This window comes from Polypterus senegalus, chromosome 1 (assembly GCF_016835505.1).
Source record: "Polypterus senegalus isolate Bchr_013 chromosome 1, ASM1683550v1, whole genome shotgun sequence".
In the NCBI taxonomy this organism is placed as follows: Eukaryota; Metazoa; Chordata; class Cladistia; order Polypteriformes; family Polypteridae; genus Polypterus; species Polypterus senegalus.
In genome coordinates, this window is record NC_053154.1 from 166,760,010 (window position 1) to 166,783,152 (window position 23,143).

At 39.1% G+C, this 23,143-nt stretch overlaps 1 protein-coding gene across 2 annotated transcripts in view; it reads right to left on the bottom strand.

Annotated features, from left to right (window-relative positions):
- nrros (negative regulator of reactive oxygen species) overlaps positions 1–23,143 on the bottom strand; it is a 48,300-nt gene that overhangs the window by 11,090 nt on the left and 14,067 nt on the right. Inside the window, exon 1 of one of the 2 annotated variants that reach the window (XM_039762317.1) lies at positions 15,105–15,288. The exons of the other annotated variant lie outside the window; for it this stretch is intronic. The gene's annotated coding sequence lies outside the window, so the exon portion shown is untranslated. Of the gene's footprint in view, positions 1–15,104; positions 15,289–23,143 lie in introns of those variants that run through there. 2 annotated transcript variants of the gene reach the window in all.

Consider the following 23,143-nt stretch of genomic DNA (forward strand, 5'->3'; position numbering starts at 1 on the left):
GGTTGAACTCCCACCAAGGAATCTTTATTAGAAGTATTATTATGTGCCAAGAGCACCATTATTCTGTTGTTGTTTGTGTCAATTAAATGAGGTTGCTCTGTTGGTGCCAAAGCATTCCTTCTGACATCCACTGGTCTATTCACCCAGTCACACATGTATCATATGATTAGTACAGTACATTCTAATGAAAATTGACCAAAGTTATATTTGTAATTTCTCCCTTGACCCTAAAGCAGGATAGGAGTTAAATTAAAAAGAGACGTTGGTTAGAATAAAACCCTGTAGACAAAGAGGGTTCCCAAGCCTGAGTTTGAGAACCACTGCAGTAATGCAAAGGCAAGTGCTATGGATTCAAGATAGCATTAGCCAAGTTTCCATCCAGTTTTTTGCGACGTTTTGTTATCGACAAACAGAATATACGTAAAAAAATGTGTGAAATTTGCTGTCTCCAGCCTGTTTCCATCCAACTGGCTTTTTATCGATAAAATGGTGTGTATGATGACGTCATCCCCTCCAAAACGAACTGTTGCATAAGTTTTGTTGTAGGCTATCGCAAAAAAAAATCTGCCCTTGAGCTGTTTCCATACATAATTTTGTGTATGTCGCAAATTATCTACCTTTTGTTTTCCACATTACACCCCCTCCACTAAACAAAGAAACAAAGAAATGGAGAGATTAATCAGACAGTTTTTTGAAATTTGCCAGCTTACTGTTATTTCAGTTTCACAACTAATTGGAATTGTACATAATATCTGAAGAAGACAGCAGAATGAAGCAGTTGCTTGTCTGATAGCTCTAGAGCTCGAAGAAAGTACCCCAGTGCGACGAAACCTACGGGTATGGGAGAGACGACGGAATAAGATCTTCTGGGAGGAGGTGGTGGGGAGACACTTCACGGAAAATCTCTGGCTGCAACATTTTAGAATGACACGGCCGATGTTTGAGATGTTGTGTGGATTCATCAGTCCTGATGTTGCGCCCATCACAGGTTGTCACCGACCACGGTTCCAACCCAAAAGCGGATTGCCATCGCCCTTTACAAGCTGGCAACCTGCACCGAGTATAGAGTAGTTGGAGAAACTTTTGGGGTTAGTAAAACTACCGTTCATCGATGTGTATATGCTGTGTGCACCGCTATCAAAGAAAAATGAATGCGGCGTTATATCACACTTCTGACTGTAGCGGAGGCCAATGAAATTGCATACCGCAATTCCTTGGTGCATCTTGTGCCACAGATTTACGGTGCGCTGGATGGCACGCATGTGCCTATTTTTCCCCCGACGGAAGGCTACCACGATTACATTAATCGCAAAAGGTGGCCATCTATTGTTCTCCAGGCCCTTGTTGATGACATGTGCATGAAACGAGACATTTGCATTGGCACTCCTAGAAGTGCCCATGATGTAGCTGTGTTTGCAGCATCGGATCTGTACAGGTGAGCCTACCTTTCAACATCCCTTCTTAGTGCGAGAACAACTGAATTAGTACTGTAACCTGCTTCCCTTAAGGTTTTTAATTAAAACTGAAATTTGAATTAATACAAAATAATGACGTTTAATCAAAAAAAACGTTAATATCAATGAGAGAATTTCTCATATATGCTAAAACATCTGCCATTTAATAATAAGAAAAAAAATGTTTAGATAATGAAACACATGGTTTATTAAATATTTTGACTGACACAGTAAATTACCTTTGCGGTTTTTGTATTATTTAGACATCCTGAGAGACAGCCCCAGGCTACAGTTGATGTGGAGGGAGTTCAGGTACCCCTTTAAGTAGCAGGAGACCCAGCCTATCCGCTACTGCATTGGCTCATCACGAGAAATAACGAGTCTCTTCATCAGACCATGCGAACCGCTCCGCTATTCTCGTTTTGATTGCACGTGATGAAAATGTATCATGTGACACGTTTATTTGCGTTAAAGCCCTTTTTTTCTGACAAAAAGTGTTTCCAATGTACAGTAGTTTTTGCGACATCTGAAGTATCGATATGGAATTTATGCGCTAAAGTTAAACGGAAAAATATTATGTCGACATGTACAACATTTTATCGATAATTAGCATTTCCATCAGCTAAAATTTGAAGCGCTAAATATTTTTTCGCAAAAACTCCTTGGATGGAAACCTGGTTCATGTAACCAATTTTTCAATTAGAAGCCAGTTTTTACTGCCAGCAACAGTGTGCCTTCATTTAAGTACGTGGTTGTTTGTACAAAATATGTTCCATTGGAGTTTGTAACTGGCTACTCGTTAAGAAGGCAGCAGACACTGCAGCCCTCCAAGAACAGTTTTTTGAAACCCATGCAATATGGCATAAAGACAACCCAATATATTGTGCAGTAAAGAACAATAGAAGTACAGCATATTACAATGGTATATTGTGCCTCTTGTGAAGCAGACTATATCAGAATCATCATCACAAAGTTTGAGTGATCCACTTTAAATCTTGAACTAAACAAATAGAAATAATTCACATTATAGATTTCCAGATGTCTTTTTATGGTATTGCACATTTTTTTAATCTTTTATTTTTAAGTTTTTGTGGTGAAAGGTGTGGTCCATGGCCGGCTTTTTATCCCGGCCAAGACCCCCAGAGGGAGCCATCCCTACAACATGGAGATGCTTCAGATTCCAGCAGGGCATCATGGACTATGGAGTTTTCCTGTAAAGCCCTGCTGGATAACATCAGGACCACCGGGGGTCACTCCAGGGAGAACCAGGGACTGCTATTTGCCCAACGCTCTGGAAGTATGTCCGAGTCACATGGATGGAAGGAATGACGTACTTCCGGGGTTAGGAAGATAAGGATTCATGGACTAAAGGATGAGAAACACTTCTGGGTCAGGGACTATATAAGAACTTTGGGAACTCCCAGACGACGAACTGAGCTGGGTGGTAGGAGGGCAATGCGTCTGGGAGTCAGAGGAGTGTTTATTATTGGAGTATTGTGTTTGATTAATGAGTACTGTGGAAGAGAGGGTGCTTGGTGCACGTAATTATTATAATAAAAATAATAATTATTGGACTTTTACCTGGTGTTTGGCATGGTACCTGAGGGTTCAAGGGCACGGTAGCGTCCCCTACTGTCACAAAGGAAACATATAAGCATATATATGGGTGCTTACTTGTGGCATTGTGCACAATTTGTGGAGGCCCCTTCCCTGAAACACCTCTATTGGATGAGAGGGAATGCTTGCGCTAACTGAAGAATTTTCAATAAAACCCTAAGTTAATGTTCCTTTGTTTAGCATTTACACACATTTATCCTGTTTTGGATGCTGTGGTTGACATAAGTAAGCTTCTTTTTTTCTTTTGACTGCTCAGATAAATTTTTCAGCTGATCCAATTCTGTCTATTTTGAATGATGTGTCCCGCATGAACAAAATGAATAATGATTTTGTCAGATAAATTATAAGATGCTGGTAGTTGCTCTGCTTCACATTATTACAGTGAAGGAAGTGTGCAAATTTGTCAGCTCATGATGGCAAGTAAGGATCTAATAACAAAAGATCACAGCTGGTTTGAGCAAATGTATCTGTGTTCGTGTTGTGTACATGGAAAGAAGAGGCACAAAGGACAGGACACAGGACTGGTGACAATGATATGGACAGTTTGGATGCAAAACAGTTATTATGAGAGCAGTGTAACATGATCTGTCTGTCTATCTATCTGTCTGTCTGTCTGTAACTCAATGGTTTATGAGTGGATCGTGACTTCTTCTTGCATCCAATGCTGCTGTAAAGGACTCTGTGTACTAGTGACTCCGAATTGAAGTATACAGACTAATGTGGATTTCTTTTAAATAAATGTTTTAAACTTACTCTAAATAAACAGAGGCATTTCTAGGCTAGATAAATAAGACAGTATTAAAAAAGTACTAAATTCTTCTGTTGATTGTGGAAAGTTACCAAGTTACCAGACACAACTTATCATATGACTCAAACTATGCCATATTTTAGGTGAGGCTGAAGGAACCCCATTGTTCTATAATAGTAATATATATGGCAATACATATGTAAAAAACTGTTTATATACACACAAAAACATACACACAAACTAATATATATATATACACACACACATCTATATATATAAAATCCCACATCTGTCTGTCTGTCGCTTTTCACAAGAGAACTACTTAATGGATTTAGATAGGATTTTTTTCTATAATTTGCTTGAACATTCTGGTTGATTTTGTGACTTCTTTCATTTTGCTATGTATCATAGTTCGCTTGTTTCGCCAATTTATTTGCGCAAATCTGAGAGAGAAGCAGCGGGCCAAAGGGAGTGTGGGGGGGGCGAAGCCCTCCTCACTCACTCGCCAGCCTCGGGGTGAACCTTACATCTGCCTAGCAAACAAGAGAACTACTTAATGGATTTAGAATTTGCTTGAACATTCTGATTGATTTTGTGACTTCTCTCATCACACTAAGAATCATCATTTGCTTGCAGTAGCGATATATTCGTGCTAATCTGAAACAGTGGCTGTGGCCCCATGGGAGGGGGAAGCATGACATCAGGAGTGGGGAATCGGTCTACCTCTGTGTTTTGGAGTGAATTTTGCCTCCGCTTAGCTAAAAAAAAAGCTAACTTTTTGTTTATTGATTTTTAAAGTTTGTCCTGTTTTACTACTATGAGGGCGTTACAATTCTAAGACGGGTTGAAATGTTAGTAGTCAATGTAGACCTCAGAGTTAACATTTGCAGTGCATTGTCTACTGGAATATATTTTGTAATGTATTTAGTAAATGCATTATATTTTCCATTCCAACAGATGACACATCACAAACATTTGTGGTAATAAAATGCTTTATTACAAATGTTTGTGATGCACCATCTTTTTTTAGAAAGACAGAAACATTTATTACTTATTAAAATTAAATATATATATAATTATGCATAAGTGTGAGAGGGTCACCTTCCAGGCACTAACTTTGTCACCTGTTTCTTCCTCCACAGCTCAGAAAAGATGCCCAATTTGGGCAACTGACTCCGCTCCTTCTGGGCCAATTACCATTAAGCTAGGCACACATGGAAAGAGGCGTCTCATTTTGAATTGAGCTGCACAAAAGGAAGGAACTCCCAGCAAAGTCAGGACCTGCTCAACCGAACAGCAGTATTAAGTTAAACAGAATGGTACATACAGTGTTTAAGTTTTGTCGTGCCATTGCGGGTTTATTTTGGTTACTTTCTGTTAAACAAATCAAGCAGGGTGACACAGTTGGTGTCCCAACATTTCTTTTGGACCTGGCTTTTTACACCATGGATAGATAGATAGATCACCCTCTGGTGCCCCAATAATGAATGAATTCAATTTGAATATGAAATATTATATGAAAGTTATACAATATTAACATAAAAGATAACATTTGCATCCATATTTAATCTTGTATCTATTCAGAATTTTGTCCACTTTTAAAGGAATTAATCATCACTGTAATGATCTCTGTTTTCAGCAAAACTCAACAGAGTGAGATATATAGCGTCTTCTGTGATCTTTTATATTGTTTTATAAATTAAGGTGGATTTATAACTTTACAGTGCCATGATGCACACTAGCAGTTCAGTATGTCCAAATGGCTTAGAAATAAAATGTAATCTTGTTTTAAAATATGTGTGTGTCTTAGTTACATAATATGTAATGTGCAGAACCCAAAAATGTAACTTTCATACACAGGAAAAAGCTTCAAAACTGCAACTGGAGCAACTCCTTTTTGAACTTCCAATCATGACTAAACCAGTGAACTGTGTTCCCCTTTTCTGTTTCTGTATGATTTCTGATGCAACCCTAATGACCTTGTTCAAATGATACTATCAATTTTAACTAAAATGTCCTCTTGTGACAGTTTTTTGTACAGATTTTGATGTGCAAGGGAAATTTACTTTTTGATGCATTTTGATACTGTGACATTTAATATCACTCGAGCATAGGTTTATAAGGTCATTATTGAACATAATGCTTCGTAACAACAGATTACAAGTACCAAATGATACTTCTAAAGTCATATTAAACACCATCAACAATAAACTGAACACTTCTCAGCTGTCTCGAGTATATTGGGCTTATTCTCTGAACTCTCTCACCAATGTACAGAACTGCTAATAATAACACACAGATTACCTATCATTTTTTCATGCCTCATAAAAATCTGAAAAACCCTGTAACCTGCTCTCTTGTTTTTCCATAGTCTTCTTTTACAACTCCCAGAAAATGAACATTTAGCTTTTTGGCACCTTGCTGGACATCTCTCTTTGACTGTCACACCCATCAGTGATCATTATCAACTCACAATTAAAAACTCACTATTGATTTATGCCATTTTAATCACTTTTATCTGTGACACGATTCTGTAACTGGCTCTTCTGTATGATTTCTTCTGATTTTCTCATTTTCATGTACATCATATGTAAGAAGACTCTACTGTGTTTGTTGTCTTGCTCTAATTATTTTGTTTCAAATGTACACTTAAACACTTTATGAAGCATGTTGTGGTGATTTATTCTGTTAATGTTGCTATACAGAATGAAGACTAACTGACTGATTGAGTCATTGATCTGTAGATGTTGTCTCAGTTTAATTTAGTCAACCAAAATAGTTAATGCATTGATTCTAGAATCCTGTTGTTTATATACTGTATATATATATACTGTATATATATATATATATATATATATATATATATATATATATATATATATATATATATATATATATATATGTCATAGGTGGCTGGGTGTGGTCGGCAATCAGCCACCTATTTAAGGAGCCGCCGCTTTACAATCAAGGCTGGAGTCGGGTGAGGAGGAGGACAAGGTCGAGGCAGAGGAGGAGACGAGGAGAGGCCCGAGTGTTGTGTGAAGAGGACTGTGTTTGTTGTCAGTGCACTTAACATTTGTGACTTTGTGTTAATAAACATATGGTGATGGAGCAAATGGTGTCCGCCTGTGTGTGTCCAGGTCGCTATATTTCACATATATATATATATATATATATATATATATATATATGCAGTATATTGTTATGAATATATACTCTATATTGCATAAACACTTCTAATGCCCATAAATTTTAAATAAGGACGATACAATCAGGTAATTCTATGATAAGATAACAGGCCATAATCCAGTTCCTCACAATTTTTTGGTTTTCTCTCATATGGGACCAAAGCAAATTCTGATGCTCCTTCTTTTCCGAAGGTATCAATATGGTACAATTTTGTGAAAAAAAGCTAGCAGGTTATTTGTCAGGTTAAAAATCAATGCTAAAAAAGTGGGAGAGGAAAAGACAGGTCCATACAGATTCACATCTATTAAGTATTGCGACCAAAATGCTCCTCACCCCCAATACGAGATATTGTTTCTGATTAAGAATTTTGCACAATAGATGTTTTATTGTCGCACAGGTTAGAGAGAGAGGTTGGGAGCATGCGCTGATTTTACAGTGTGTTGCCACACTCACCACATGCCGAACCTGCTGGATTGGCAATCGAGTGCAGCAAGTGACATCTCAGCACCACACTGGAACAGTTTTTATGGTGGCTGGAGTGCCAACAACATCCAAGTTTTCCCTGTAAGTTGGAGGACATGCTTGCAGGGCTAGATGCAGGTTAATGTCATGAAGTAATTGCAGGTTAAAGGCTTTGTTCAAGGCCCCAATGGAGTAGAGTCATTTCTGACACTTACAGGATTTAAACTGGCAACCTTCTGATTGGAATATGATGATCACTTTTTACCCCAAAGAAGGCTATGTGGCCAGCCAGGCTCAAGCTGGCAGGATTTTCCTTTGTACAACTGCTATGAAATTGAAATATTATTTTCCATGACACCGTGGTATAGCAAGTCCTTGGCCTGGAAATCAGTGACCAATTTTAAACAAATAATTACGCCCCTAGAAGGGGCAGACTCCATCTGGGTATAGGTGTGTGCAAGTGTGTTTTTCTCTGCAGTTAATTGGGGAGCTGGCTGACCGTACCACATACACATGCAGAAGCGGGCAGATCAGTCAAGCACCTCAATAATGGCATGAAGGGTGAGGCTCCTCGCTCCCGGAACCAATTAGGGAGCAGAGAATAAAGAAGTCTGCATGAGACAGAAGGAGAAGAATCAGAGAGCAAAAACAGAGAGTTAAAGAAAGTGAAAGAAAAGAGAGAACAAAACCATGAGAACAGCATTGGAAGGAGAGGCAGAATGAGCCATCCAGTGTGTGAGAGGCAGCATGATTGTAGTCCCTGTGACAGAGTGCAGGATCAGCGCTCTAGGGGTGGATCATCCCTACTGATGGTTTAGAGAAGTGGGTGTGATTGAGTTGGAATCCTCTCCAAGAATCCGAGGAACACCAGGGAAGCGAGAAGGATTACGAGAAGACAACCAACCCCAAGCAGTCTGGTCGACGCCATTCGAAGCAGCTAAGATGGAGGTCAAGTTAACTTGTCAAGTCAAGTTAACAAGTCACTAATGGCTGTTAGTGTCTCCGCTGGCTGAGCAAGCAATGGGTGAACTGAATAGATCATGAGAGAGATATACAGGGCACGTCCAAGAGTTAAAAGAACGTTGCCCCAATGATTGTGTTGTTGGTTTTCATTCTCATTTGAAGTCTTGATTTTTCACTCATGGACAATTACCATTTTAAAGGATTATTTATTGAAGAGTTTTGAGCACTGCACTTTTGAACACTTTTTGTTTTTGGATTGTTTTAATAAAAGCACTGTTGCGCTTTATGCACCTTCCCCTTGCTTTGAGTGAATGTCCTCATTTGCCAGGTTCATCCCTCAGGTGGTAGCAGGTTTGAGAGCCTCCCGGAAGGACCTGGTAGCATGGAGCTAGGCTGCACCAAGTTAGCCTCTCCACCAAATTCATCACCCAGCTACAGACTCATATACTAACAGGAAGCAGCCATTTGAACTCTTAAACTCAGTTTACCACAAGATCTATCCCAAAAAATCTTTTTTGATGTGCTAAACAATACCTGGACTGTCATAAGGTAGTCCTCAGATGTGGCCCAAGGTTTCCCTGCACCTCTGAACCTTGATATTTACTAAGAGAGCAAGGCACCCAAGATTTCTTCAAGATGTTTGCCCTTGCCAACATGTAGTTGTTCCTCAGCAGCCAGCTCCCTTCTATAAGCACCTTGTTGAAATGCAGGCTATGTATGCGTGTAACATTTCTCTCACCACAGTGACCTTAGAGAATTCTTGTCCAGGTGGCCATTTACATTTGCAAGATATTTTCATGAATTAGAACACTCCTCTAGACACACTTACAGAGGAGGTTTCCAGCTGCATGTATATCAGTTTCTCTCAAGTAAATGGCTTCTTCCAGGCTTTTTCCTTGTTCTGGACTTAAAGTAAGCTCTGACTACACATTTTACTAGTAAGTGTGCTGCATATTCAAGTCAAACTATTATCATTATATACTGAAGTGCAATGAGAATATTTGTTGCTAGCTAGCCCCACTGGTACAGAAACATCTAAAAAGTAGTGACATTACAGCACAAGATGCAACAGCATACAAATCACTACGGAAATATCAATAAACGTACAACAGTATCATAAATAAATATACAGCATACCAAATACAAACATATAAAATAAATGAGACAGAAAAAGCAAAAACCAGACAATAAATTTCCTTGAACAGCAGAATGGACAATAATATTAATCTAGAAGTGTAAACGGATTGGTAGTGCTGGTGTGTACATATTGAAGTCTGGATCGGTATTATAAACCTGGGCTTTATGAAAATCTTTTACTTATTTTTGTCTATTTAGAGTTAATACAATTTGTTTTTTGAAACATGTTTTATCATTTTGATAATGGCACTGTTTTGGTGCCAGCTTAGAACTTTGTTTTCTGTGGGCACTGCAATTATGCGCTTGTTTTAATGGCTGTGTCCATATTGTTCCTTTGCCTTTTGCTGGAAACATGACACTGGAGTCACAGTCGCAGTGTATATCATGTCTTCATGTTCTCACTATTTAGGATGCTAGCTAGCATGCTGCGTCTGATATTCTAGTGAGCATCCTAGCAAGGTGCTGGGCCAAGAGATGAAAGGGAAAAAAATGAAAATAAGTCAGAGGCAAAAAACAAAAGGTCAGAAGAAAACTGATGTAATGCCTAGTCTATGCCAAAAAATAATCACCCAAAAGTCTTAACTGCACACAGTTCTTTCCAATAAAACTTGGATGCATCAAATAACAAAACACCATCTTAAATAGTTTAAAATGCTGATGTTACTTGAGGCAACTTCTGGTTGTTATGAGATGACTACAGTAAACAATAGCAACATGATTGTGCCCTTAATTGAAGTTTGAAACCATAATGGATTGTGCAAGTTTTACAAAAATAAAGAAAAACATGATCATAATGCTCAAATGATTAAAGAATGAAAAAAAGCACATTGGAATTCTAAAGAGAACACCTCAAAAACACAACTGTAGCCTAGCTTTAGACCTCTCCTCTCAAAAAGACTTTGTTTGCATCAGTTAGAATACAAGACATTTGACAAACGAGAAGAGACCATTCAGTCCATCCAGCTCATCTGATTATCTGAATCAACATTTCATCCAGAGACTTCTAAAAGGTTGTCAAGATTCCTGTTTCAACTGCATATCTCGGCCGTTTGTTCCAAAGTGCAACAACTCTTTCTGTAAAGAAATGTGCATTAGATTCAGTACTAAGTGCATTTCCTCCTAAATTCCAGGTTATTAAAGTTATGAATATTGTGACCAAGACAGCATTACAACTTTCTAGTCATAGCCTTATCATTGACTACAACTCCGGTGTTGTGCTTTTCATTTGGCGATTGTATTTTACTGTCTTTACTTTGCCTATTCACCCTCACCTGTGCTTTAAACACAATTTTCTTCTTTAACTTTACATTGTTTCCACTTATTGGGGGAATTTAAACATTTTAACCACTGGTTGTGGGGCCTTGTGGCTTACCACAGTGTAGTTTCCATATCAAACTGCAATATAGCAAGTTGGTTTGCTATTCATTGTCTACCTTTAAAAGCCAGGAGAGGATTCAGACAGCCTGATTGACTTTGTTCAACCCCTTTTCAAAAGTGAATGTGCAAAGTCTTCTCAAGACTGGCGGTACTGACACATTATGAGAGATCTTAAATAATACAGACCCCTTAGAACTCTTTCCATGCCAACCCTATTACTAGTCAAAATGACAAGTTTTTTAAGGAGAAAATGAGGGAAAGGTCTTGTAAAAACAAAGTCAAGTCAAAAACTTTTATTTGCAATGCTATTCCTTATCTGGCTCCTCTGTATGATGGCTTCTGATTCTGATTCATCTGTTTTGTCCTCTAATACAACTAATCTCCACCCATGTACTACCATTTCTTGTACATCATATGTAAGTAGGCTCTACTGTGTTTGTTGTTTTGCTCAAATTATTTCATTTGAAACTTACTCTTATGCACTTTTGCACTATTGTCCATACAGTATTTTACAATTTTGCACTTATACACTACTGCACGTTGCTGTGATGTATTCTGTTAAAGCTGTTATACAGAATGAAAACTAACTGAGTGAATGATCAATTGATCAGTGGCTGGTGTCTCAGATTAATTCACTCAAGCTAAGTAAATATGGCAGACTTTTTGCAATCCTGTTATTTTTATATTGAGCATATTTGGAGGCAGTGACTGCAGTCATGTGACAGGAACCAAAATTTACATTTACATTATTTGTTTAGCAGATGCTTTTTTCCAAAGAGAAATACAAAAGAGGTCCATATAATTGAATAAACATCAGTCTGGCTGACTGTTTGGGAACAAATGTTCCAAGACAAGGTTACTAAATTGATCATCACAAGTGAAGAACTCAGAACAAAATACAAGCGAGTTACAATTCTTTGGTTACAAAACTATTAGACAGAAATTCACTAAACAAAAGAGTCTTCAAACACTTCTTTAACACATTGAAGGAGTCAGAATATTGGCAGTGAGCAAATTGTTCCACCAGTAAGGAACTGTCCATGAAAACAGCCTGAACTGAGATGCTGCATAGAGGAGCCATCACCAGATGCCATTCACCAGAAGGGCTGTGTGGGTACGCTGGAGCATAGGACCTCACAATTGTATGCATATAAACAGTTATACACCGCATAACATCTGTTTTGGCAATGTCTGCCCACATATACATCCATGGCTCCATACGGCTACAACAGAATTCAGAAATCCTGATTGAAGAATGGAATATACCAGACATAACTGGACGTAATGAATACAACAGCTTCTCGTATGTCTTTTGTATATAGTACAAAGTGATTGCGCTGCCAGTACAGTACTGTACATTCTATTGCTATTTTAATGTCAACTTCCCTACTTACAAATAAAATAATTAGTGTATTAACAGTGTATGCTTCGACTTGCAGGCAGCATCCCTCAATCTTGTGTGTCATGCATCTCTGGAGCGTTGGAGCAGATCTCTTTGTACTTAGTCAAAACAGGTACACTTACAGTATCCCATATAGCTTTGCTAAATACTGTATATAATCTGGTATTCACACAATGTCCAAATTGTCTAACACCCTATTTAAGACCGTAGAGTGAACATTAAATAGCACATACTTGTATAGGTCCTGAGCTGTTGTCTACTCTGTAGACCAAGATCAAGGATATAAACTTAATATGTGCCATGGCAGGGAACCAATTCAGTGATCTAAAGGAGTGACATGGGCTCACCTCAGCTGATTGAAAAAAATGGCAATGCCAAAACAGTAATGAAAATAAACGTTACTAAAATTAAGCCAAAATAATAATAAAAAAAAAAACCTAATGCTAGAAAACACTTAATGGTACAGAAAATGGGCATACTATCAACTTGTAAGCTAGAAAAAAATTAAAAGAAACCAGAATCATAACAGTGTCATGCAAGGCAACCATAAAACATCCATCCATTATCCAACCCGCTATATCCTAACTACAGGGTCACGGGGGTCTGCTGGAGTCAATCCCAGCCAACACAGGGTGCAAAGCAGGAACCATAAAACATGCAACATAAAATAAAGACTGACCGCTGATCAGTACTTCATAAAATATGGAAACTGATCATATATGATAAAAAATTGAGTCAGCAAAAGGGGTTCATTAAAATTTTATCTGCAAAAGGAAAAAGGTAAAGGTTATTCACATGGGAACAACCTTTATCTCTTTTTACTTATGATAAAGAATACTATCCTAGTAGTCTAGTGACAGTAAGCTCCTTATTTGTCGACTCTTTTAAAAATGTCCACCTAAAGTTTTTGTGTACTTGGCTGCCATTGCAGTAACAGGAACCGGGACCACATTCTACACAAGCAGTGCTACAATTCTCTTTTTATTGAAATAGTTGTTTCATTCTGAACACTATTGGTCAATTAAAGAGATGCACTTCTCATAACAATTTACCAAGGTAATTAAATGAACTCCACTTTGACCACAAGCAACACTTGCATATCCCTTTGCACGTTCATGTAGTTTTACTGTTGGTTAATCATGCAGAACTCTCAGCGAATCTGGGGAGAAAGTGTTTGCAACTGTTAGGATACAAGAAACGTACAGTAGGTGATAGAATACAGTTTTGTTCAAACGGGGTAGCCCAGCACTGACCGTTTCAGAACTGGTTGAAATATTAAGTTTGAGTAAAAAAAATCTTCACATGCTGCAGGGACACAAAATCCCCTGAAAGTTCTTCATGAAATAGTCATCTCTTGCTCAGGGAGATCAACAACTCCAGTTTAATTTTTACATAAAAAGGTGAAATTTTCTGCAGCACAAATGACCATTATTATATAAAGTCTTATTAAACATTGAATTTGTTTAATAATTTATAAAATGCCATAAAGTTGCAGTGAAAGTCACTAAACTGGAATTGTACACTTATTACTTAACACCTATCAAGTACCTCATCTATCTCTCCTTATTCTTTACATATTCATTTTTTAAAAACAAATATCAAAAGATGTTTATGCCTTATAATCCATCCACTCTTTTGTCAAAAAGGCTTGAGCCATGGGTGCAATGCAAGAACCAACCAAGAACAGAATGGCAGTCCATCACTGGCCACCCTCACTCACACAGGTCGTGCTCAGAGTTACCAATCAACCTAACCTGCAGACGTTCACGACATGGGAGGAAAAGCTTAGCACATGGTGAAAACATGCAACTTTCACACTGATAGTGACCAGGATGAGAATCCACAAAAATTACCCTGGAATATCACTGCATTACACTTGAAGCTGGTAATTTTTCCTAATTCATTGTTAAGCTTTTTCATTTTAACTATCACAATTAGCAAAATAAGTGCGCCTTGTGGCACCGTGATCTGGTGTTTCTAACACCTGCGGTGATCTCATAAGCTGGGCTGCTAAACAGAAAGACTTCTGTCTGTCCAACCCGAATAGTCATTGTGAGGCAGTTTAATTGACGAGATATTTGCATCAAATGACTATTCGGCAAGTAGTTCCAGTAAAGAAAAGGTAAACCGAAAGTCTCGTTTCCTTTGCAACTTATGATTTTAGGAGTTTCAGCGGATTTTCTCTCTCTTTCTCTCCTTTAGCATGTGTTTTTAGACAACAGCTCAACGTATTACGAGAAGAAAAGCGGGCTGTTAACAATTTAGAAAGTGTTGAGCAAAACAAAAGTGTCACTCTAGCTCCTACCCATGAAAAAACGTCTCAGATGAACGCGGCGAAACGAGAGAGAAACCTCTAAACACTCGCATGAAGAAGATCCTTATCTGCTTTCCTGTTTTAACCGTTTTAACCGCACAGTGCCGTAGCCACAAGCCTTTTAAACAAACGTGCTGCTTCATTCACTGAGCTGCGGCTCTGCTCCAGAGAACCGCGGGGCGGGCCGTCGCCGAACGAGGCCACCGTGGCGCCGCCTCCTGGTCCACTCGCTCGTTATCCAATAAGCCACAACGCTCCATGGTGGACTGCGTTTTTGATGACTGCGCCCGCTGCTCGATCCTTTGAAAGCACACCGTGCAGTTTAGGGAGACGCGTGGAGTACACGACAAGTGCGCCCATGCAATTAGCGGACAAAAGGCAAAACGCGCGCGCGCACTCGCTCGGTGCCGAGTCGTGCCGGCGAACGTCTAGTGCACTTACGGGGGTCGACTGCGAGGCGTCGGCGAGCCCGCCGGGGACCATCGTGTCTCTGAAGCCGGCGGCAGGTGCAATGAATTGAGGAGCTCTCTGGCAAGACAAGGCTCTGCTCGAGTTCGCTGTTCTTTGCGCTTTTTCTTTCTTCTAAGATTAAATTATCATTTTGCGGAAGCTGCAAACAGCGGAAGCTCAGTCACATGAACTGTCAAAATAGCTGAAGTGTCACACAGCTAACGTCTTCATCTCAAATCGAAAAAAAAACTACAGCCTGTAAGAGATAGCTAACATATCTATCTGCCATTCTCTCTGTCGGTCTGTCTTGCATACTGCCTTTTCAAATATCTATCTATCTATCTATCTATCTATCTATCTATCTATCTATCTATCTATCTATCTATCTATCTATCTATCTATCTATCTATCCATCATTTTAATTCATGTCTACAGTAGGGGTTACTATGTTACATTTTAAATTGCTTAACCCAATGATTCTATAAAAAAAAAATACAACACTGCTTGCAAGAAATGCATTCATCAGTCTTTCCAGCTGGCTGCAAGAAAATATTAAGTGATTTCATAATGAAATATGGCATTAGAAACAAGTATGCTGGTATGTGCTTGTGAATTTTTCTTGAAATCCTTTTTCAGCTTATGGAGGTGCCCTTTTTGCTCATGGTTTCAATATTAACATGAGGTTTGTAGCTAATGCAGCATCTGGAAGCAGAATGTGTTACAACACAAAGACAACATTGCTGGCCACAAACTGAAAGAAATTCAGAAACTGACAACACTGTAGTCCTTATATGCCAACCCAGGGCCGCCAGTGTGCCATTCTTGAAGGGCAGCTTTGTATGCAGCTATTCACTTTCCGTGTGATCTCTCACTCTGTCATTAGGTCACTTCTGTGCTGGGGCCTGTTTATGTCACTTTTTTTTCTAATGCTCTGATGTTTCATATGAAATTCTGTTTTTAATTTTATTCCATTTATTTTTACAAATGCAAGAATGCCAATCATCAATGTATTTACAATTATTCACTTATCCAAGGTTTTTTATCCAGTGTAACTTATAAACCATGTAAATAATGAACAATGGTTACCTTCTAAACACATTATCCCATAACTCAAGTAAAACTATCACTAAAACAATGAATTACGTTTATATAGAAATTACTACTGAGACATTTAATAAATGGAATGCAAGAACTGACAATAAGCAAAGAGCTTAAAGTCAAACATTTAATGTATACATTTACAAGCTAAATTGCATACAGTCTTTTTTGGTTTGTTGTATTCTCCACAATAATTTTCTTAATTTAGGCAGTTTTTGAAGAGAAATTAATGTACAGTATATGTCTTTTCAAGCGCATCTGGTGTTTAACATCAAAAGCTGGCTGTGTAATTTTTTACAGAAATTAAGGAACAGGCACTTCTAGAATATGATAACTTAGATGAGGTAGAATTCATGCTTTTGTGTGACCTGTAATTAAACAAGCAATACAGCTTGGATGTGAAAGGCACTATAAGTAAGAAAACTGATAAAAAAAGAAGCAGTAGGTATATTTCAGCCACACAGCTGAATTTTGAATGCATCCTCTTGTCTAATGCTGGTTTTCTCTGAATACTCTGGTGCCAGAGTGGTTGTTCAGAGTGATGCCATAGGGGAAACATGTTTAGTTCCTTAAAGACACATGCACATGGAAATTTCAGAAAGAACATTTATTTATTTAGGTTCATAACAGGGTCCATATAGTAAATAACCCTGAATAGATGGTAACAGATGTGTGAAGTACTGATGGCTCATGATTTTAAAAGGACTCTTACTGCCTGCAATAACACAGGCTAAGTTCAGGTTTGTTAATGCCTTGCTAGGTAACCTACCAAACATTAAAGATTTTTTTTTTCCTTTATACATATTACAAAGTTTTTCAAAGCACAAAGAACCAACTTCATATGCAAAGAGCCCTTCCCAGAATGAAATGGTGTTAGGTCAAGCAATGGCTCTACAAGTGACCACGTAACACAGTGAAGAACCAGAAAGTGCCATTAAAGAATCAGTATTTTTAAGAGTGTAGCATGAGTGAGTGAATGTGAGCATCATAATTTTGAATTCATACATCATTTTGCTGATAATCAGTTGGGATTGTCATAAAATATATTTAAGTGGGTTCAAATCAAATGAGCTTTGCCTGAAAAGGGAAGAGTGAGAGGTTTAGGCATGGCCACACAACAATACTTGTCTCCATACGCCCATTCACAGTCCATGGGGTTGTTAAGTCTTGGGCAATTGGTTAAGACATGCCCCAGTTACACACACCAGTAGCAGTGATCTGTAGCTGGGAAGTGCTGCCTTCTTTGGGGTGAGGGCTCTGTCTCCTTCAGTGAGGAGTTTGGCTCTTGCACTCAGACTGTCATGAGCACCTTCTATCCTCTGGATTCTCCTACTGCAGCACACTGTGGTGGTGTTCTATTATTTTCATCAAGACTTTTATGTCCAATCAGGATTGTCTCCACACCGGGCAGACTAGCTGCTCCAAGTGTACAAGGACCAGAAAATAAGCAGCCAACATCTCCATTACAAGTTGAATGCCTGTGCTCATGCTGTCTGCTCAGGCTCATGGCCCCATCAACACTGAGCCTGTAAGATAGGCCTTAGCCCATAGCATGCCAGTATTTCCTGTTTTAAAGTTGGGCAGTCTGCAGCAGTGTGTGCTTCCATATCATAATATACACACTGCACTAGAAAAAGGGGCTAAGCATCCAATTGCAGGGCAGCCCGTCCAGTGTGCTCAAAAATTAACAGGTACGTCTTGTGAATAAGACACTGTATAGGCGCCCGACCTGGCACAGATTCACACTGAGGCATGTGGGCAAATTACAAGGCTTTTTATTTTTCTTCACCTGTGGGGCACATCTTCCCCGTGAACCTCTCAGGCATTACACAGTCCCAAACACTTAAACACAGTCCAAACACTCTTCTCCTGTGGGGCACGTCTACCCCGTGAACCCCACAGGTATAACACAGTCCAAAAGCACCTAAATACCAACACAGCAATCCTTCCACTGGCACTACCACTCCTCTTCAGGCAACCTCATCCTCTTCCTCCCGATTCTGGCTCTGAGTGGTGGTTGCTGGCACCTTTTATGGCCATCCTGGAATTGCTCCTGGTGCTTGCTCACCTGTTCCCCATCGCACTCCCGGGTGGGGCCAATAATTAGAGCAGCTGCACTCAACGATCTCTGCCACGCCCCCTGGCAGCCATCCCAGGTTCCCACAGAGTTGTGGAGAACTCCGTCTCCAATGACACAATGCGGGAAACTGAGGCATCATCGTCAACCAGGGAGGCTGCCACCAAGCGTCCCAGGGGAGGTACTGAGGAGTCCATGGCTGCTCCCCCGTAACATAAGCAGAAGGGGCGGGCATGGGACCTGGCCATCCATTACAGTGTCTACATTGTCTCACAGGTACATGGGAACTAGCAGTTGAACCGGGCCTAGGCCTCTTCCCATGTGGTGTGCATCAGCTGCCTAGCGGCATGCTTCTGCTTCATCAAGGTCGACTTGTTGAGTTGAAACCTGTACCCACAGCTGGTTCACTTGATCGCCCAGCTTCTGGACCATTTTCACCAGGTCAGACGGGTCACTCATACTCTAATGCAAGGCAAACCAAATAAACAAAAAAAAGCATGTTGAAAAGAAACAGACATAAAATAAAAGAGTTAAAAACTGCCTCAAGGAAGTTGTATTTAGACTTTCAAAACTGAAGTTGTTCTGCAGAGTCTGTCTGGCTTGGGAGCTCTGTGCTGTGGTAGGTCCAAAACTGACAACCTCCTTTCAGGTACGACCATAAAGGGGGGCCTTAACTGGGCAATCAGTGTGGGGTCAGTTGCCCTAATTCAGCATCTTCTTGGAGCAGTGGAGGAAGAGACAATACCTAGGCAACAGAACATCCTATTGTCCTGGGATTGTACTTCAGTTGAGTCTGTAAGGTGATCCTCAGACACCCTTGCATGACAGGTTAAAGCAAAAACATTTTTTCCATAGTCCAAAAGTGGTTATACTTTGGCTCCAGCCTGATTCCATTCACCAGTCCAGCATTTACAAAGGCTGAACCAGTTCAATTGTCTCAAAATCTGGAGGGGTTCAACACTCCTCTCCACTGGCTTCTGTCTTTGTGCTGTGAGGCCCTGGCAAGAATATGTTTATGCACATCCTAACAAATTCTTTAATAAATGTTTTTAATACTACTACTACTACTTATAATAATATTAATAATAATAATGATTTTTTCTGCATTTCTGAGATGTTTTGCATTAGTTCTATTTCTGCATTTCATTTTGTTATTGTTAATTGTTTCTGTTTTCCTCTTGTTTGTATTCATTCTCAACAACAGACAGTAAAAATGATTTTAAGTTTAGGATCATTTAATGAAATGTGGTCAAAAAGTATAACATCTCTTTAGATTGCCTCGCTAACTTCATGCAGTGCCATGTATTAAGTTCAAATCCTGGATGCTCACCAGGAGAGTAGTCTATGGGTTTGCACCTTTATATATGGAGACCCTTTTGATGTCCTGTGCTCCTTTTTGACCACTCAGGTGGTCTGGTGATTACACTCTGATGATGCCACCACTGTGTGGTATCAAATCTCAGTCCAGAACCTTTTCAAGTGTAGCTTCTGGCTGTCCACCTTCAACCAAACTCAGTGTTTAAGAAGCATTTGAAGACTCTCTTGTTTGGCAAGTTTCTATCTAACTGATGTTAGCCATTAAATTTTATACAGTAATCTGAGCTCTTCATTTGTGATGATCAATGTTGTACCCTTGTCACGTAACACTTATTTCCCAAGCAGTCTACTAGACTGATGGGTGTTGACCTCCTTTGTAATTAACTTTGGATAAAGCATCTTCTAAACAAAGAAATGTAAATATAAATGTGAGCAGAGATCAATACCAAAAAAACAAACCAATATTTTGCCAAGACAAGAATTTGAAATGATTCAGTGAAAAGACAGTCAGAATACCAAGGTCAGAAAGACACATAGAATTTGCATGTAATGTATTTTTATCTAAAGCATGAATAAGTTAGAATTGCATACACCGGAACCCGAAGGTCATGCTGATGATTACACACATAAGGCCCTCCTGCAGAACTCTGGGAGAGTTGCTTAACAGCTGACACACCTACCACAAAATAACAGTGCCTATGAGCAATCCAAAATGTTATCGTGGGAAAGTGATAAAAATTCTGTTTTAAAAACAGATAGATCTCTAAAAAACGCTCTTTGGTTTTTACTTATCTATGTTCTTAAATTGTGGAGTGTGCCCCCAGCTTTGCTGGTTGACCTCAGGTGCTGTCAATAACCTAAACAGCAGCACCAGATGGCTGTGTTATGCACCTACTGCTACTGCTTAAGTGCTGTGGCATTAACCTTTGTTTTATGTTCTTCTGCTCCTTTTTGCTCTCTTCATTTTTGTTTTGTCCTTTGACCTTTTGATCATTTACATAGATTTTGATATACAAGTTTTGTGATTTTTTGGCCTGTGTGATGGGCGGCCTTGGCCATTACCCAACCCGGACACCAACTAGATGGAAGGACCGGAGGAGAGAGCACCTACGAGGCACTACCTCACCTGGGATGCTGTGGCACCATGGATCCCGACAGAGCATGCTGGGATCTGGAGTTTGGTCCAGCCCTGTTGGGTTGTGTGGGGGCCGCCAGGGGGTGCTAAAGTGCCCTATACTCGACTTCCACCACACCTGGGAGTGGTTCCAGCAAATCATGATGAGCCACTGGAGCACTCTCAGGTGCTGAATAAAAGGAGTTGCCTCACTCCATTCGAGGAGCCAGAGTCGAGAGGAGGTGAATGAAGCTCACTGACGAGGTGTGCAGGCGGAAGGACTAGCAAAGAGAAGGAACTGTGTTTTCTTTGTTATACTGCTGTGGCTATGTACTGTGCTGTGGGGAGAAGAGAAAGTGCTCCCAGCTGTAAATAAAAGCATGTGTTGTGTGGCAAACTTGTGTCTGCCTGTCTGTGTTGGGTTAGGGTGGCTGTATGTGCCCGGGTGGTTTACACCTGTTATTAACATTGTTTGAATTATCAAAATTCTGGCTTTGTTATTATTGTCAGCAGAGGATATACTCCTCTCAAAGGTTTTGTAAGAAAGAAAAAGGGCCTAGGAAATTAATTACTGAGTGAGAAAGACAAAACAGAACTTGGAAAAACGGGCTGAGTTTTAACCAGTAGACAGGGAGCTGTTTGTCAGAGCGCAAAATATTTAAAAAAAATTGATGCTGCCAAAGTTTCCTTGCTATCTGCAAGGACGTTTTCTAAGAAACTAATAATTTTTTTGTGTTGTTTTAACACAAACTTATGAACACTAGCGATACTAGTTACATAGTTGAAAGGGTGATGATATCTCAACCAACACTGGTGTCAACCATGAGACCAACAACAGCATCACAGGCAGCAATTAAACAAACAGTGAGGGGGAAAGAAAGGCAAGGTGGCGGTGACCTGTCCAAGAAAATTATAAAATATAACAAAAATCTAGATTAAAAAAATGCAAAAAGATTAATTCTAGAATCCAAAAACTTTTATTAACAGTATGTCAACTCCGGCTTCATACATTTCTTTAGTTCTTTTCTCTGTATTTAGAAAATTTGGAATTTTGTTTTTGACCTTGCTGCTTTAAATTATTTTATTTTGAATCATTTTTGTTTTGATAGTTTTCTAAACATTATTTATTTGTTTGCTAATTTACTTAAATAATTATAGTGGATCTGATTAATAAACAATTAATTTTGTGGCTAGGGCTTTTTGTCAGTTTCCCATTCCATAAGTGGTAAAAATATGACTACAATTACTGATCATCAAATTTTAAAACCTATATTTATATTCAGTAATTAAATCAATACTTCAGTACAGAAGTGGTATATGTTGCAAATAAAGTGAACAATACAATGTCGGCAAAGGCCTCAGAGTGCTTTTTTTGTAGTCTCTGCCCTGATTTCATACCCCTATGTGACAAAGATCCATGCAATAAATCACAATAAAGCCACATGATCATGACTCTGTGTAACCACTAGTCTTATTGATAATTTGCGTTTTTGTATGGAAGCCGAGAGAGGACGTGCAATGTCGTTATTTTTTTAAATTGTTTCCTCAAGATAATGGACTAATTTTATCGAGATCTCGATAAAACAAAAGATCTTGTTTTCTCGAAATTATAAAATAATTGTATCTAATGTTTAATGTTTAGCTTATTGAAGCCACGTGCTGTTTAGAATGGCAGAAGAGCAGAACTGTATTGATCAGAGTGCCACATTTTTGTTCAATCAAGGGCTGATGCAGGATGAAATATGTTTATGCTTTAGTTTAGAAAATAATAACGTTAGTGTCCGTCATTTAAGAAGACGGTTAGCAAGGCTTCAGCTGTATAGGCGTCACAGACTAAGCAAGCCTGATGCCTGAAGCAAAGGTTAAGTTTAATTTTCTCAAGATCACGATACAATTATTCTGTTATCTCAAGAAAACAAATTTTTGTTTTCTCGACATCTCAATAAAATTGGTCTGCTTTCTCAAGGAGACAATTTTAAAAAAATAACAATATTGCACGTCCTCTCTCAGCTTTATGACTTTTTTTGCATGGTAAGGGTTGATTTTGGACTCATTTTGTGGGGAATTCAATCCTGGCATTTGTTTTGGATTCTCCGAATATTTTAGGAGTTAGATTATTTTTTGGATCATTTGGTCTGCAATTTTGATTTCTTAACAATCGCCACTATTTTCCTAACACGTCGTTAGGTCCACATCCCATTTTGACTGAGACATGGCCTTAGGGGTCATGCCCTGGCATGATAGGTTAACAGGTCAGCTTTAAGTGCACTTCCTGATCCAATCTGCAAATTGAAAATCCTCTTTCAAACCTTTTGTTAAAACATTTTCTCATTTTTCACTTTCTGCCTCATATCTGATCTCAGTTTTGTCTCACACTCTGATTCTAATCCTTTTCTGCCTAATGTTGCCCTGATTCTCTAAAAG